Source organism: Panulirus ornatus, chromosome 66 (genome assembly GCF_036320965.1).
Source record: "Panulirus ornatus isolate Po-2019 chromosome 66, ASM3632096v1, whole genome shotgun sequence".
NCBI lineage: Eukaryota > Metazoa > Arthropoda > Malacostraca > Decapoda > Palinuridae > Panulirus > Panulirus ornatus.
Window position 1 is genome coordinate 20,796,757 of NC_092289.1, and position 13,320 is coordinate 20,810,076.

Here is a 13,320-nt window from a genome sequence, read left to right on the forward strand (position 1 = left end):
TTTCCCGCGTTAACGAGGTAGCGTCATAATTGTTACCTTGTAGTATTCTATTTTCTTATCACGTAAATGTATCACTGTATTCTCCCTTTATTAACCTCCAGAATTACCGTACTCTTCCGTTACATTTCACAAGCAAGAACGTGGATTCTGTCCATTACACGTCAAACAGCATAACAGACAAGACATACCCTATACTCCGTTTTCTGTGGGTCAAAATAAAAGAAAAAGAAAATGACTCCAGTGATTCATCTCATCGTTGTCACAATACTAATGACGCCAGACGCAAAACATTACTGTATCACTGTATCTTCACCCATCAGTTAATACAATGCGTTGATACAGTGCGTAATACAGTCACGTCCAGGGGATACGGTCGGTGGATACGTGCCATTCAGATCAAATCTTCGCGTCGGAAGAAGGTCAAGGATATACAGTAGGTCATGTGGGAACAAAGGTCAGAAATACAGTACCTGTGAGTCAGCCAAGGCGAGGAATACATTAGCTACGCGTCAGACAAAGCAAGGGATACAGTAGCTGCGTCAGCTAAGGCAAGGAATATACTAGCTGTGTCAGCCCAGATTAAAGATACAAATGCCGTGTGTCAGCCAGGATGAATACACTAGCCATGTGTCAGCCAGGATGAATACACTAGCCACGTGTCAGCCAGGATGAATACACTAGCCATGTGTCAGCCAGGATGAATACACTAGCCACGTGTCAGCCAGGATGAATACACTAGCCATGTGTCAGCCAGGATGAATACACTAGCCACGTGTCAGCCAGGATGAATACACTAGCCATGTGTCAGCCAGGATGAATACACTAGCCATGTGTCAGCCAGGATGAATACACTAGCCATGAGTCAGCCAGGATGAATACACTAGCCACGTGTCAGCCAGGATGAATACACTAGCCATGTGTCAGCCAGGATGAATACACTAGCCACGTGTCAACCAGGATGAATACACTAGCCATGTGTCAGCCAGGATGAATACACTAGCCATGTGTCAACCAGGATGAATACACTAGCCATGTGTCAGCCAAGACGAGGTATGCAGAACCTGTGTGTTCTCCTATTTACCTTACCGCTTCACCCCACCCCATATACCAGCACCTCCCCTACCCATCTTAGCCATTCCTCCCACGACATCTAAGATGATACTGTAAGAAACAAAACTTACGAGGCCTCAGCACTGCAGCAGTGATCACGTCAACGCATCGAGGTACAACGCGTAATTGCTTTTCTTTTTTTTTTTTGCTCGTTCAACGTGTAATCATTATTAGTTGATCCAACACAGGCGCGCTCGACTGTTATTTGTATATAATTGTCTGTAATATGGTAATTGCCCAATTTTGGTGGAAGGCACAGCGGCGGTCAGTCCAGGTTTCATGTCCGATGTGAATGGACTTATGTAATGCCCTGGAAGCCACTGGCAGTAAAGTCAGCCTCGTACTACCCATGAACCGTATATATACCAAAAAGAAACATCCACAAAATTTGAACAAACCAGACAGAGCCATCTCTCTCTCTCTCTCTCTCTCTCTCTCTCTCTCTCTCTCTCTCTCTCTCTCTCTCTCTCTCTCTCTCTCTCGCTCTCTCTCTCACCATCGAAGTCCTTCAGGGTTCAGTCCTGAATCCTACACTGTTCCTCCTCCTTTTCACCAACGGTGTCCTTTCCTCAACACCTAAGGAAATACAACCATACGTACACCACTCAACAACTCTCTTTTCTCTCGTTTCTTCGAAATTCCGCTCCGTCCTCTCTCGTCCGCCTCGCGTCTCGTCTCGCCCATCCCATAATATCCCCTAATAAACTCTGACTTGGACGGGATATCCCAGCCATGCGGATGCTTCTAATCCCTAATTTAATTCTTCAGCTCAGTACTATAAACATACTGGACGTCACTGCACCATCATCCAAGCTATCTCGGAAATCCCACACTAGACAAACAGCTGAGCCTGGCTATCAGAAACTGGAAAGCCTTGTGCAGCTGCCGTAAACTGCTTTCTTCTGGATACTAGCTGGTCCATCCTTGTATGGAGTACTGCTCTCGTGTCTTGGGAACCTTTAGTGGCTCTGAACACTAATGGGACAGAGTGAAGTCCAAAGCAGTACGAGACATCACCTCCGACCTGACTCTTTGAGCCATTCCTTACGCCGGTGCTCTCGGTTCCCCCGGACATATAATAACACAGCCGTTTGCCTTCCCTTCGAGAGCTGGCTGCTTGTGGCGCCCCCGTCACCGTAGCTAGATCCCTAATCCCTATCAAGCTTCGGCATCACACTGTAAAGGATCGTATCGTCGTGCTCAAGGGTCGTACTGTCGTGTTCAAGGGTCATACCGTCGTGTTCAAGGGCCATACCGTCGAGCTCAATGGTCGTACTGTCGTGTTCAAGGGTCGTACCGTCGTGCTCAATGGTCGTATCGTCATGATCAAGGATCGTATCGTCGTGCTCAAGGGTCGTACTGTCGTGTTCAAGGGCCATACCGTCGAGCTCAATGGTCGTACTGTCGTGTTCAAGGGTCATACCGTCGTGTTCAAGGGTCGTACCGTCGTGCTCAAGGGTCGTACTGTCGTGTTCAAGGGTCATACCGTCGTGTTCAAGGGTCGTACCGTCGTGCTCAATGGTCGTATCGTCATGATCAAGGATCGTATCGTCGTGCTCAAGGGTCGTACTGTCGTGTTCAAGGGTCATACCGTCGTGTTCAAGGGTCATACCGTCGTGTTCAAGGGTCATACCGTCGTGTTCAAGGGCCATACCGTCGAGCTCAATGGTCGTACCGTCGTGCTCAAGGGTCGTACTGTCGTGTTCAAGGGTCATACCGTCGTGTTCAAGGGTCATACCGTCGTGTTCAAGGGTCATACCGTCGTGTTCAAGGGTCATACCGTCGTGTTCAAGGGTCATACCGTCGTGTTCAAGGGTCATACCGTCGTGTTCAAGGGTCATACCGTCGTGTTCAAGGGTCGTACCGTCGTGCTCAATGGTCGTATCGTCATGATCAAGGATCGTATCGTCGTGCTCAAGGGTCGTACTGTCGTGTTCAAGGGTCATACCGTCGTGTTCAAGGGTCATACCGTCGTGTTCAAGGGTCATACCGTCGTGTTCAAGGGTCATACCGTCGTGTTCAAGGGTCGTACCGTCGTGCTCAAGGGTCGTACTGTCGTGTTCAAGGGTCATACCGTCGTGTTCAAGGGTCATACCGTCGTGTTCAAGGGCCATACCGTCGAGCTCAATGGTCGTACTGTCGTGTTCAAGGGCCATACCGTCGAGCTCAATGGTCGTACTGTCGTGTTCAAGGGTCATACCGTCGTGTTCAAGGGTCATACCGTCGTGTTCAAGGGTCATACCGTCGTGTTCAAGGGTCGTACCGTCGTGCTCAATGGTCGTACCGTCGTGCTCAAGGGTCGTACTGTCGTGTTCAAGGGTCATACCGTCGTGTTCAAGGGTCATACCGTCGTGTTCAAGGGCCATACCGTCGAGCTCAATGGTCGTACCGTCGTGCTCAATGGTCGTACCGTCGTGCTCAATGGTCGTACTGTCGTGTTCAAGGGCCATACCGTCGAGCTCAATGGTCGTACCGTCGTGCTCAATGGTCGTACCGTCGTGCTCAATGGTCGTACCGTCGTGCTCAATGGTCGTATCGTCATGATCAAGGATCGTATCGTCGTGCTCAAGGGTCGTACTGTCGTGTTCAAGGGTCATACCGTCGTGTTCAAGGGTCGTACCGTCGTGCTCAATGGTCGTATCGTCATGATCAAGGATCGTATCGTCGTGCTCAAGGGTCGTACTGTCGTGTTCAAGGGCCATACCGTCGAGCTCAATGGTCGTACCGTCGTGCTCAATGGTCGTATCGTCATGATCAAGGATCGTATCGTCGTGCTCAAGGGTCGTACTGTCGTGTTCAAGGGTCGTACCGTCGTGCTCAATGGTCGTACCGTCGTGCTCAATGGTCGTATCGTCATGATCAAGGATCGTATCGTCGTGCTCAAGGGTCGTACTGTCGTGTTCAAGGGCCATACCGTCGAGCTCAATGGTCGTACCGTCGTGCTCAAGGGTCGTACTGTCGTGTTCAAGGGTCGTACCGTCGTGCTCAATGGTCGTATCGTCATGATCAAGGATCGTATCGTCGTGCTCAAGGGTCGTACTGTCGTGTTCAAGGGTCATACCGTCGTGTTCAAGGGTCATACCGTCGTGTTCAAGGGTCGTACCGTCGTGCTCAATGGTCGTACTGTCGTGTTCAAGGGTCATACCGTCGTGTTCAAGGGTCATACCGTCGTGTTCAAGGGTCATACCGTCGTGTTCAAGGGTCATACCGTCGTGTTCAAGGGCCATACCGTCGAGCTCAATGGTCGTACTGTCGTGTTCAAGGGTCGTACCGTCGTGCTCAATGGTCGTACCGTCGTGCTCAATGGTCGTACCGTCGTGCTCAATGGTCGTATCGTCATGATCAAGGATCGTATCGTCGTGCTCAAGGGTCGTACTGTCGTGTTCAAGGGCCATACCGTCGAGCTCAATGGTCGTACCGTCGTGCTCAATGGTCGTACCGTCGTGCTCAATGGTCGTACTGTCGTGTTCAAGGGTCATACCGTCGTGTTCAAGGGCCATACCGTCGAGCTCAATGGTCGTACCGTCGTGCTCAAGGGTCGTACTGTCGTGTTCAAGGGCCATACCGTCGAGCTCAATGGTCGTACCGTCGTGCTCAATGGTCGTATCGTCATGATCAAGGATCGTATCGTCGTGCTCAAGGGTCGTACTGTCGTGTTCAAGGGTCGTACCGTCGTGCTCAATGGTCGTACCGTCGTGCTCAATGGTCGTACCGTCGTGCTCAATGGTCGTATCGTCATGATCAAGGATCGTATCGTCGTGCTCAAGGGTCGTACTGTCGTGTTCAAGGGCCATACCGTCGAGCTCAATGGTCGTACTGTCGTGTTCAAGGGCCATACCGTCGAGCTCAATGGTCGTACCGTCGTGCTCAATGGTCGTACTGTCGTGTTCAAGGGTCATACCGTCGTGTTCAAGGGCCATACCGTCGAGCTCAATGGTCGTACTGTCGTGTTCAAGGGTCGTACCGTCGTGCTCAATGGTCGTACCGTCGTGCTCAATGGTCGTACCGTCGTGCTCAATGGTCGTATCGTCATGATCAAGGATCGTATCGTCGTGCTCAAGGGTCGTACTGTCGTGTTCAAGGGTCGTACCGTCGTGCTCAATGGTCGTACTGTCGTGTTCAAGGGTCATACCGTCGTGTTCAAGGGTCGTACCGTCGTGCTCAATGGTCGTACCGTCGTGCTCAATGGTCGTACCGTCGTGCTCAATGGTCGTATCGTCATGATCAAGGATCGTATCGTCGTGCTCAAGGGTTCGTACCGTCGTGCTCAATGGTCGTATCGTCATGATCAAGGATCGTATCGTCGTGCTCAAGGGTCGTACTGTCGTGTTCAAGGGTCGTACCGTCGTGCTCAATGGTCGTACTGTCGTGTTCAAGGGCCATACCGTCGAGCTCAATGGTCGTACTGTCGTGTTCAAGGGTCATACCGTCGTGTTCAAGGGTCATACCGTCGTGTTCAAGGGTCATACCGTCGTGTTCAAGGGTCATACCGTCGTGTTCAAGGGTCATACCGTCGTGTTCAAGGGTCATACCGTCGTGTTCAAGGGTCATACCGTCGTGTTCAAGGGTCATACCGTCGTGTTCAAGGGTCATACCGTCGTGTTCAACGATCGTACCGTCGTGCTCAATGGTCGTACCGTCGTGCTCAATGGTCGTATCGTCATGATCAAGGATCGTATCGTCGTGCTCAAGGGTCGTACTGTCGTGTTCAAGGGCCATACCGTCGAGCTCAATGGTCGTACTGTCGTGCTCAATGGTCGTATCGTCATGATCAAGGATCGTATCGTCGTGCTCAAGGGTCGTACTGTCGTGTTCAAGGGTCATACCGTCGTGTTCAAGGGTCGTACCGTCGTGCTCAAGGGTCGTACCGTCGTGCTCAAGGGTTCAAGTTTCTACTGTGGGTATCACAAGTCTGACAGACAAACAACGCTGGCCTGGTGGTCCAACATCACAGACCTGTCAATAATAATCCGCCACGAAAATAATTCCAACTAAGCAAAAAAAAATAATAATAATGATAATAATAATAATAATAATAATAATAATAATAATAATAATATATTCGTTAGCACTGTCTTACAGCAAATGCTTTGTCAGTCTAAGGCAAACTAGGTTACGTCAAATGACTGGAAGAGAATTAACACGCATTTATTTGGCCTTCCTGAAGATGAATTACACCGTCCTTGAGCACATGCAAATTCGATTTAGTACTCGTAGTGTCAGCAACTCGGTAAAACTCACTCACACGAGGACTGGCTGTAATACCAAGAACCGCCACCCACTCAGCCGTCCTTGCTCGCTAAAAGCGCTTCGCTTCGCCCAACTTCAATCGACCCTTTGATGAGGATTTAATCAAGATACTACATCATAACCACTTCAGGAATCAATTATGGTGTCCAAACAAAACCAGGCGTAAATATGACACACATTTGCCGCTGGCTTTCAGGAGAAATACATGTAAATTACGTAAACCATCGTCCTGACCAGGAATATGATGCCGTCATAGCGACAACGGTAAACAACGAAGGCGAAGTCACAAAAGCAACCACACTGACAACCTCCAGACACAAACAGATCCTCGTCCAAGTACAAGAACAAGAACACACACACACACACACACACACACACACTCGACAGTAGGGCAGTAGCGATGAACAAGAACAGAGGAGGCACCTTAACCTACCCATGGACAACGCCACCACCCAGGTAAATACAAACCTAAACCACAACAAAATGACAACACGCCGACACGAAGGACAACGAAATCGAATAAAAAGATCATAGACCAGACGTGCTATAAGCTACCCTCGCCATCTTTATGGTAATCCAGAGTTCCAGCAGCCGACGTGTGGATTCCATTATTGTGGACATTTCTTACACAACGTGGCGAGTTATGGGCAACCACTGCTACATTGTCCCGTGTCTGGAATGCACGTATTGCTCTATCTTCCTTCTTGGTGATCTCTTGCGTCACTATATCTAGGGTTAGGGCTAGAGACGACGGCGTATTGAGCCAGTACGTCAGTGACTGTCAAGTTTCTCTCCTCTGGCCAGGGTAGGTGCCTTTTCTTCCCTCAGCCGCTCACCCACACGTGACTGCTGGCCGTCAGACCACAACCACACAACCACATAACACTCCACAATACGGTGACGCACACGACTCGCGCTCCATAACTCTAGATATTTTCTGGCGGTGAGCGCCACGCGTTAGCCCTGGCATAAAGTCGCGGTAAATCCAAGACAAAAAGAATTATGAAAATGTCGTGATGCAGGACAACACCCACCGCCACACACACACAACAGCCTGAGTTCGCAAGTAGGTAATGTATCTCCATACTGATAACATTGTATGGTTAAACAACTTGTATAAGACCTATGCCTCTCTCTCTCTCTCTCTCTCTCTCTCTCTCTCTCTCTCTCTCTCTCTCTCTCTCTCTCTCTCTCTCTCTCTCTCTCTCTCTCTCTCTCTCTCTCTCTCTCTCTCTCTCTCTCCCTTCTGCATAAGTCATAGCGTCCTTTGATCTTAACACATTCCCATTCAGCGGAGGAGAGGACCAAGCTATCACACACACACACACACACACACACACACACACACACACACACACACACACACACACACACACACACGCACGCGCACACACACACACACACACACACACACACACACACACACACACACACACGGTACATATAACCACGGGAGATATTCTTTCGTCGAGTTCATATTTCGTAGGTAATATCCCATCAACTGAGATGCTTCAGTACAATATACGTGATATAGGAAGCCGTTGGTCTCTCCTGAGATGATACTCCCCCCATTCAAATGGCTCGAGTCTTGAGGTCTAGAGTTCTTGGGGAATCGTTTTTGACAGTTTCATTACCGTCAGACAACGCGTTCCATAGAAGTGTCCTGACTGGGCTGTTTCATCCTGTCCTTCCGTCTATTAAGTCGGCTATTTCGTCCTGTCCTTCCGTCTATTCAGAATCATGAAGGACTGTCACATTCCCTACGAGGCGGAACCTCCCACCACTCTCTCCCTCCTCGAGCGGTCCAGCCAAACTATGGGTCACTTCGTCTTCCGCTGGACGACAAAAGCAACCAGTTCCCGGCAGTTAAACCTGACTCTTTGTCCACACGGGGGGGGGGGGGCGACCTATGGCCCCGGCGACGCGATGCTCGGGTGTAACGACCTGACCTCCTCTGACCTGACCCGTTACGGTACGTCACAGACGCACCATTATGCTCAAGGCGTTACGTGTGACGCTCACGTGGGGGATACACATACAGACATCTGCCGAATGTAACAGTGTACATCCGTATAACAGCTCTCGTAACGGGGGAGGTTTATATGTAGCCCTACAGACGAGCCGTAAGACATCCCACACGCGAGACACGCAAGGTCAGGAGGGGTTTAGACTGCGTCCTCGCTGGTGCAAAGCTCGTGAGGAGCAGCAACAAGCACGTGCAACGGGCCGGCCATGTACACCAGATGATGACTCGCCCATATACGCGTACGGACGGAAGCCCACTCCAAGAACCGAGCCCATGTGGTTACCGTGAATTCGTCTGACCACGCTGTCACACAGACCGATCTTGTGTGAGTGTGTGTGTGTGTGTGTGTGTGTGTGTGTGTGTGTGTGTGTGTGTGTGTGTGTGTGTGTGTGTGTGTGTGTGTGTGTGTGTGTGTACACAACTGAACATTCCCTCCTCCTCCTCTCCTGTGTGTGAGAACCGCGCATGTGAACGTCTTCTGTAAGCCGAGAGAATGAATAGGTCAACAGGCGTTTACCACGTATGCTCACAGACGTTGCTCTCGTCCCTCTACTCCTTATGCCCACATGTCTCACCTTGGACCCCAGAGGGTGATGAGATATCCTAGACAAGTTCCCCATCATCTGTTCTTAAGGGTTGCAGCGGAGAGATACACCCAGGAAGGTCATGAAGTACAGTGTGGCATCATCGCTCACGGGGAAGACAAATCCTTTCTCCAATGGCCGAGAAGGACACATGGCCGTGAAATATGTGGGACACTTCGTTTTGAAAATTGACGCAAGGGGACCAGATGGGCTGGTTTATGGGATAGGACATTCCCTTGGATGGTGTTAGATATCCAACTCAACAATGTGTGCCACTTCCTACCCAATGTTTCAAGATTCTCCGAAAGACGTTAAGATCCACAGAATGTCCCAGACACAGGTGCTGCCACCTCCAGCAGCAAATTCCAGATCCCAGAGAAAGTCCCAAACCCCACAGGAAATAAGAGATCACAGAAAATATTTGCAGATCCTACAGGAGGTGCTAGATCCCACAGGTGTCACATCCCACAGCAGGCGCAAGACCCTACAAGAGGTGCTAGATCCCACAGGTTTCACATCTCACAGCACGCGCAAGACCCTACATGAACCTCGAGATCCCACAGAAGGTACCCGTCCCCACAGGAGATGCCAGACGACATAGAACGTGTTAGGCCCTCACAGGCACTTGATCTCACTAGAGGCGCCACTTTCCACAAAAGGTGCCACGTCCCACAGAAGGTGCCTGACTCCACAGGTGCTCGACACCACAGGAGGTGCTAGACCCCTCACCAGGGAGTGACACGACGACTTCACCACAGACGCCGTTAGACCCCGGAGAATGGCAGGGGTGCATCACCGCCTCACTCAGACGACATGAATCCAACGGAGGAAAGTCGTAAACACTTTTGGAACTGGCGTGGCTTCCACACGAACAGGACAAGGATGCACGAAAGTGTGAAATCTTTCTCAAGATGCCAGCGCCATGGGCACACTGCTCCAGCGAAGAAATGTTCATGGTGGATGCCCTCGGGCTGGGCAGCCCTCACTATCCGCGTCTTACGTCACAATGGGACAAGTTATAACGCGCCAGTAAACACCTTTTTGGTCGAAAATATTCGCCTTTCATGTCAACCAGGTGAGATATATACGACACTCATTACACCCTGCGACAGGTGAAGGCTGCTTACACCCCTGAATTTATGCTGTTACAGCTCGTCATCTCCAGGCGATTCCTCAATAAAGAACCAATTCTCACGTTCGTGGAATACCTTTTGGGGAAGATGATATTAAGAAAGCTGAGGATCGTCCCAGCCTCCCAGGAACAAGTCAGCACAGCTTCTGATAACAGCAATACAGAATGCACGAATATCTCTGATAACAACAACACAGGATGCACGAATATCCCTGATAACAACAACACAGGATGCACGAATATCTCTGATAACAACAACACAGGATGCACGAATATCTCTGATAACAGCAACACAGGATGCACGAATATCTCTGATAACAGCAACACAGGATGCACGAATACCTCTGATAACAACAACACAGGATGCACGAATACCTCTGATAACAACAACACAGGATGCACGAATATCTCTGATAACAACAACACAGGATGCACGAATATCTCTGATAACAGCAACACAGGATACATGACTAGCTTTGATAACAACAGTACTGGATACATAACTCCAATAACAGTAGTACAGGGTTCACGAATAACTCGGATAATAGCATTACATAAACACCAATAGCTCTGGAAATCGCAGCTTAAGTATACATAGTGTAACTAGCTCTGATAACAATTGTACAGGATACATGACTCACAGCTGTGCATGAATACACGACTTACAGCTGTACAGGATACATGACTTACAGCTGTACAGGATACATGACTTACAGCTGTACAGGATACATGACTTACAGCTGTACAGGATACATGACTTACGTTCTAATAACACCTCAGATATGGGATGGTCGCTTTCAGGCTTAGCGAGAGCATATGTTACCTGCAAGTGTTTCAGTTCTCTGCTCTATCTAAACCCGGTGTTGATGTAGGCACTTGAGCACGACGTAACTACCCTTCAGCATGAAGACACGATATACATATATGTGTGTGTGTGTAAATATATATATATATATATATATATATATATATATAGAGAGAGAGAGAGAGAGAGAGAGAGAGAGAGAGAGAGAGAGAGAGAGAGAGAGAGAGAGAGAGAGAGAGAGAGAGAGAGAGAGAGATAACGAGAGAGAAAGGGGTTCTAAACCAACTGATATGAAACACTCACACAAACAAGGAAAAAACACAGACCCAACATGCATGATGCAGACGGAACCATAACAATAATAATTCACACGTTCCAGCATCATCAGCTCGTCCACGGCCCTACCGTAAATGGCGGGCACGGACGACGGCTTTTCATCACGTTAGTCGCGAACAAATTGCTTCTACCGCTGGTACACCAGCCCCTCGTGCGATTAAGGACCTTCCCAATGAGTTTCCTGGGAAGGAGGAGGAGGAGGAGGGAGGGAGGAGGAGGAAGGACACCGTCCTCAGAACATGAGTAAGGTCTGTTAAGGCACCGGAGTTCTCCCGACTGCAACACAGCCGAGCCACTGGATCCGTCTAATGTAAAGCGTGTTATAACCGTGGCATCAAGATTCAACTCATCACGTATAGTTTAGGTTTCCTCGACGAAGCCTTATAGTATCTCGAGACGATTGGATTTCAAGACTCAGGGCTAAGGGCGGAGCACGGGGAGTGAAGACCGATTATCGTACGAAACAGCTTTGAACACACGTCTTGCACAACTTCCCTCCAGCTTCTGCTCCAGTGTCCACACTTATTCACACACACACACACATACACACACACCAAAAGCTGATGATAACAGATGGGTTTTGCTAGGTTCTAGGCGCCACCACCGCCACCTGGAACCTGCATACGTAAAACATTAGAGCTTTAATACAGTTAGGGAAATAAACAGCTCATCATGGGGTAATGCCACAGCAACCAAAGGGAACAGTTTAGGAGGAGATTTCAAGTGTGAGGCTCAAGGTAATCTGTTCTGAAACAGTCCCCCCATATTTCAACGAAGTCTTCAGTTTACTAAACATGAAAGCTGAAGCTCATACGTTTTCAGAGGAGATGTAGCGACGTAAAGCGAATCAAAGTACATAAAAAACTATGTTAGGATCAGATGTTTGTATCTATCAAGTCTATATAGAGTTAACTCGAAAGGCAGTAACAATGCGATGAAAACCTCATTATGATAAAGAAATAAGGAGTATATTAACAACATAATCAGACCAGGATGATGCGAGGAACAAAAAATAATCATTTCTGGGACACATGTTATATTCAAACGTCCCGTCAAACGCGACTGGCGTACATGCTTCGAACATTTCGTGATGAACCCTGCGGAACATCACGGAATATAGTTAACTACATCCGTCATCCTCAGGTTTCTGATGGAGGAGGGCGAGGGTGGGGAGGAGGGAGGATGCCCAGGTCAAGTCCAGCTGGTAAATAAGCTACGGCGTCCGTTGCAATGCTCTTGCAGAGGAGGCCAAACCTGTCACCGGCACTACAGCGGACGGAGGTCGACGCACTCGTCTAGCCGCATAATGTAGTTTTGTCTATCCCGTCGAGCCCAGTGGATCCAGGCTACGAGCACGCGCCAGTGACGCTGGGGGTTCTCTGTCCACTCCCGTACCTTTCCCTCCCCCAGTTACAAACAAACAGCAAAGTGCTTGGCCGGCTAATCCTCGGAGCCATTAAAAGGTTTTGGTTTGCGAGTCTGGTATGGAGTAGCAGAGAGTGGAACCTTCCGCTCTCTCAGTAATTTCGTTCTGCTGTGTCATTACGTTGTGAATGACTCATACGTTCGTATAAACACACTCTTGTGTCCAGGCTACTGTGGCTTACTGATTCTTCCACCAACGGTCCACCGTGACTCCCAAGGATCGTATTCCACAATTTTCTTGCTGTAAGAGAGCAATATTTAAGCTGCTCGATATCTATTCACTTTCTGTGCGCCAATTTCTGGTTGGGTTTCTTGACTTGATCTATGAGAAAATGTGCTGCAGTTATTGATAAAAGGGCAAAATCACAATACACACACACACACACACACACACACACACACACACACACACACACACACACACACATATATACATATATATGCACGTCAACGTACATCCACAAATCGCAGAATCTTAACCCCCTTCTTCAGGTGTCCAAGATCATTCTAGACCCACATACGGCCCCCCTCACCCTCCATGTGGCCAAATGTAAACTTCAGGACTACAACCACTTCCATGATGATGATGGTCGGTCATAACAGGTGAGACACACCGAGTTAAAACACCCATTTTGGGTAACCAGTACAAACA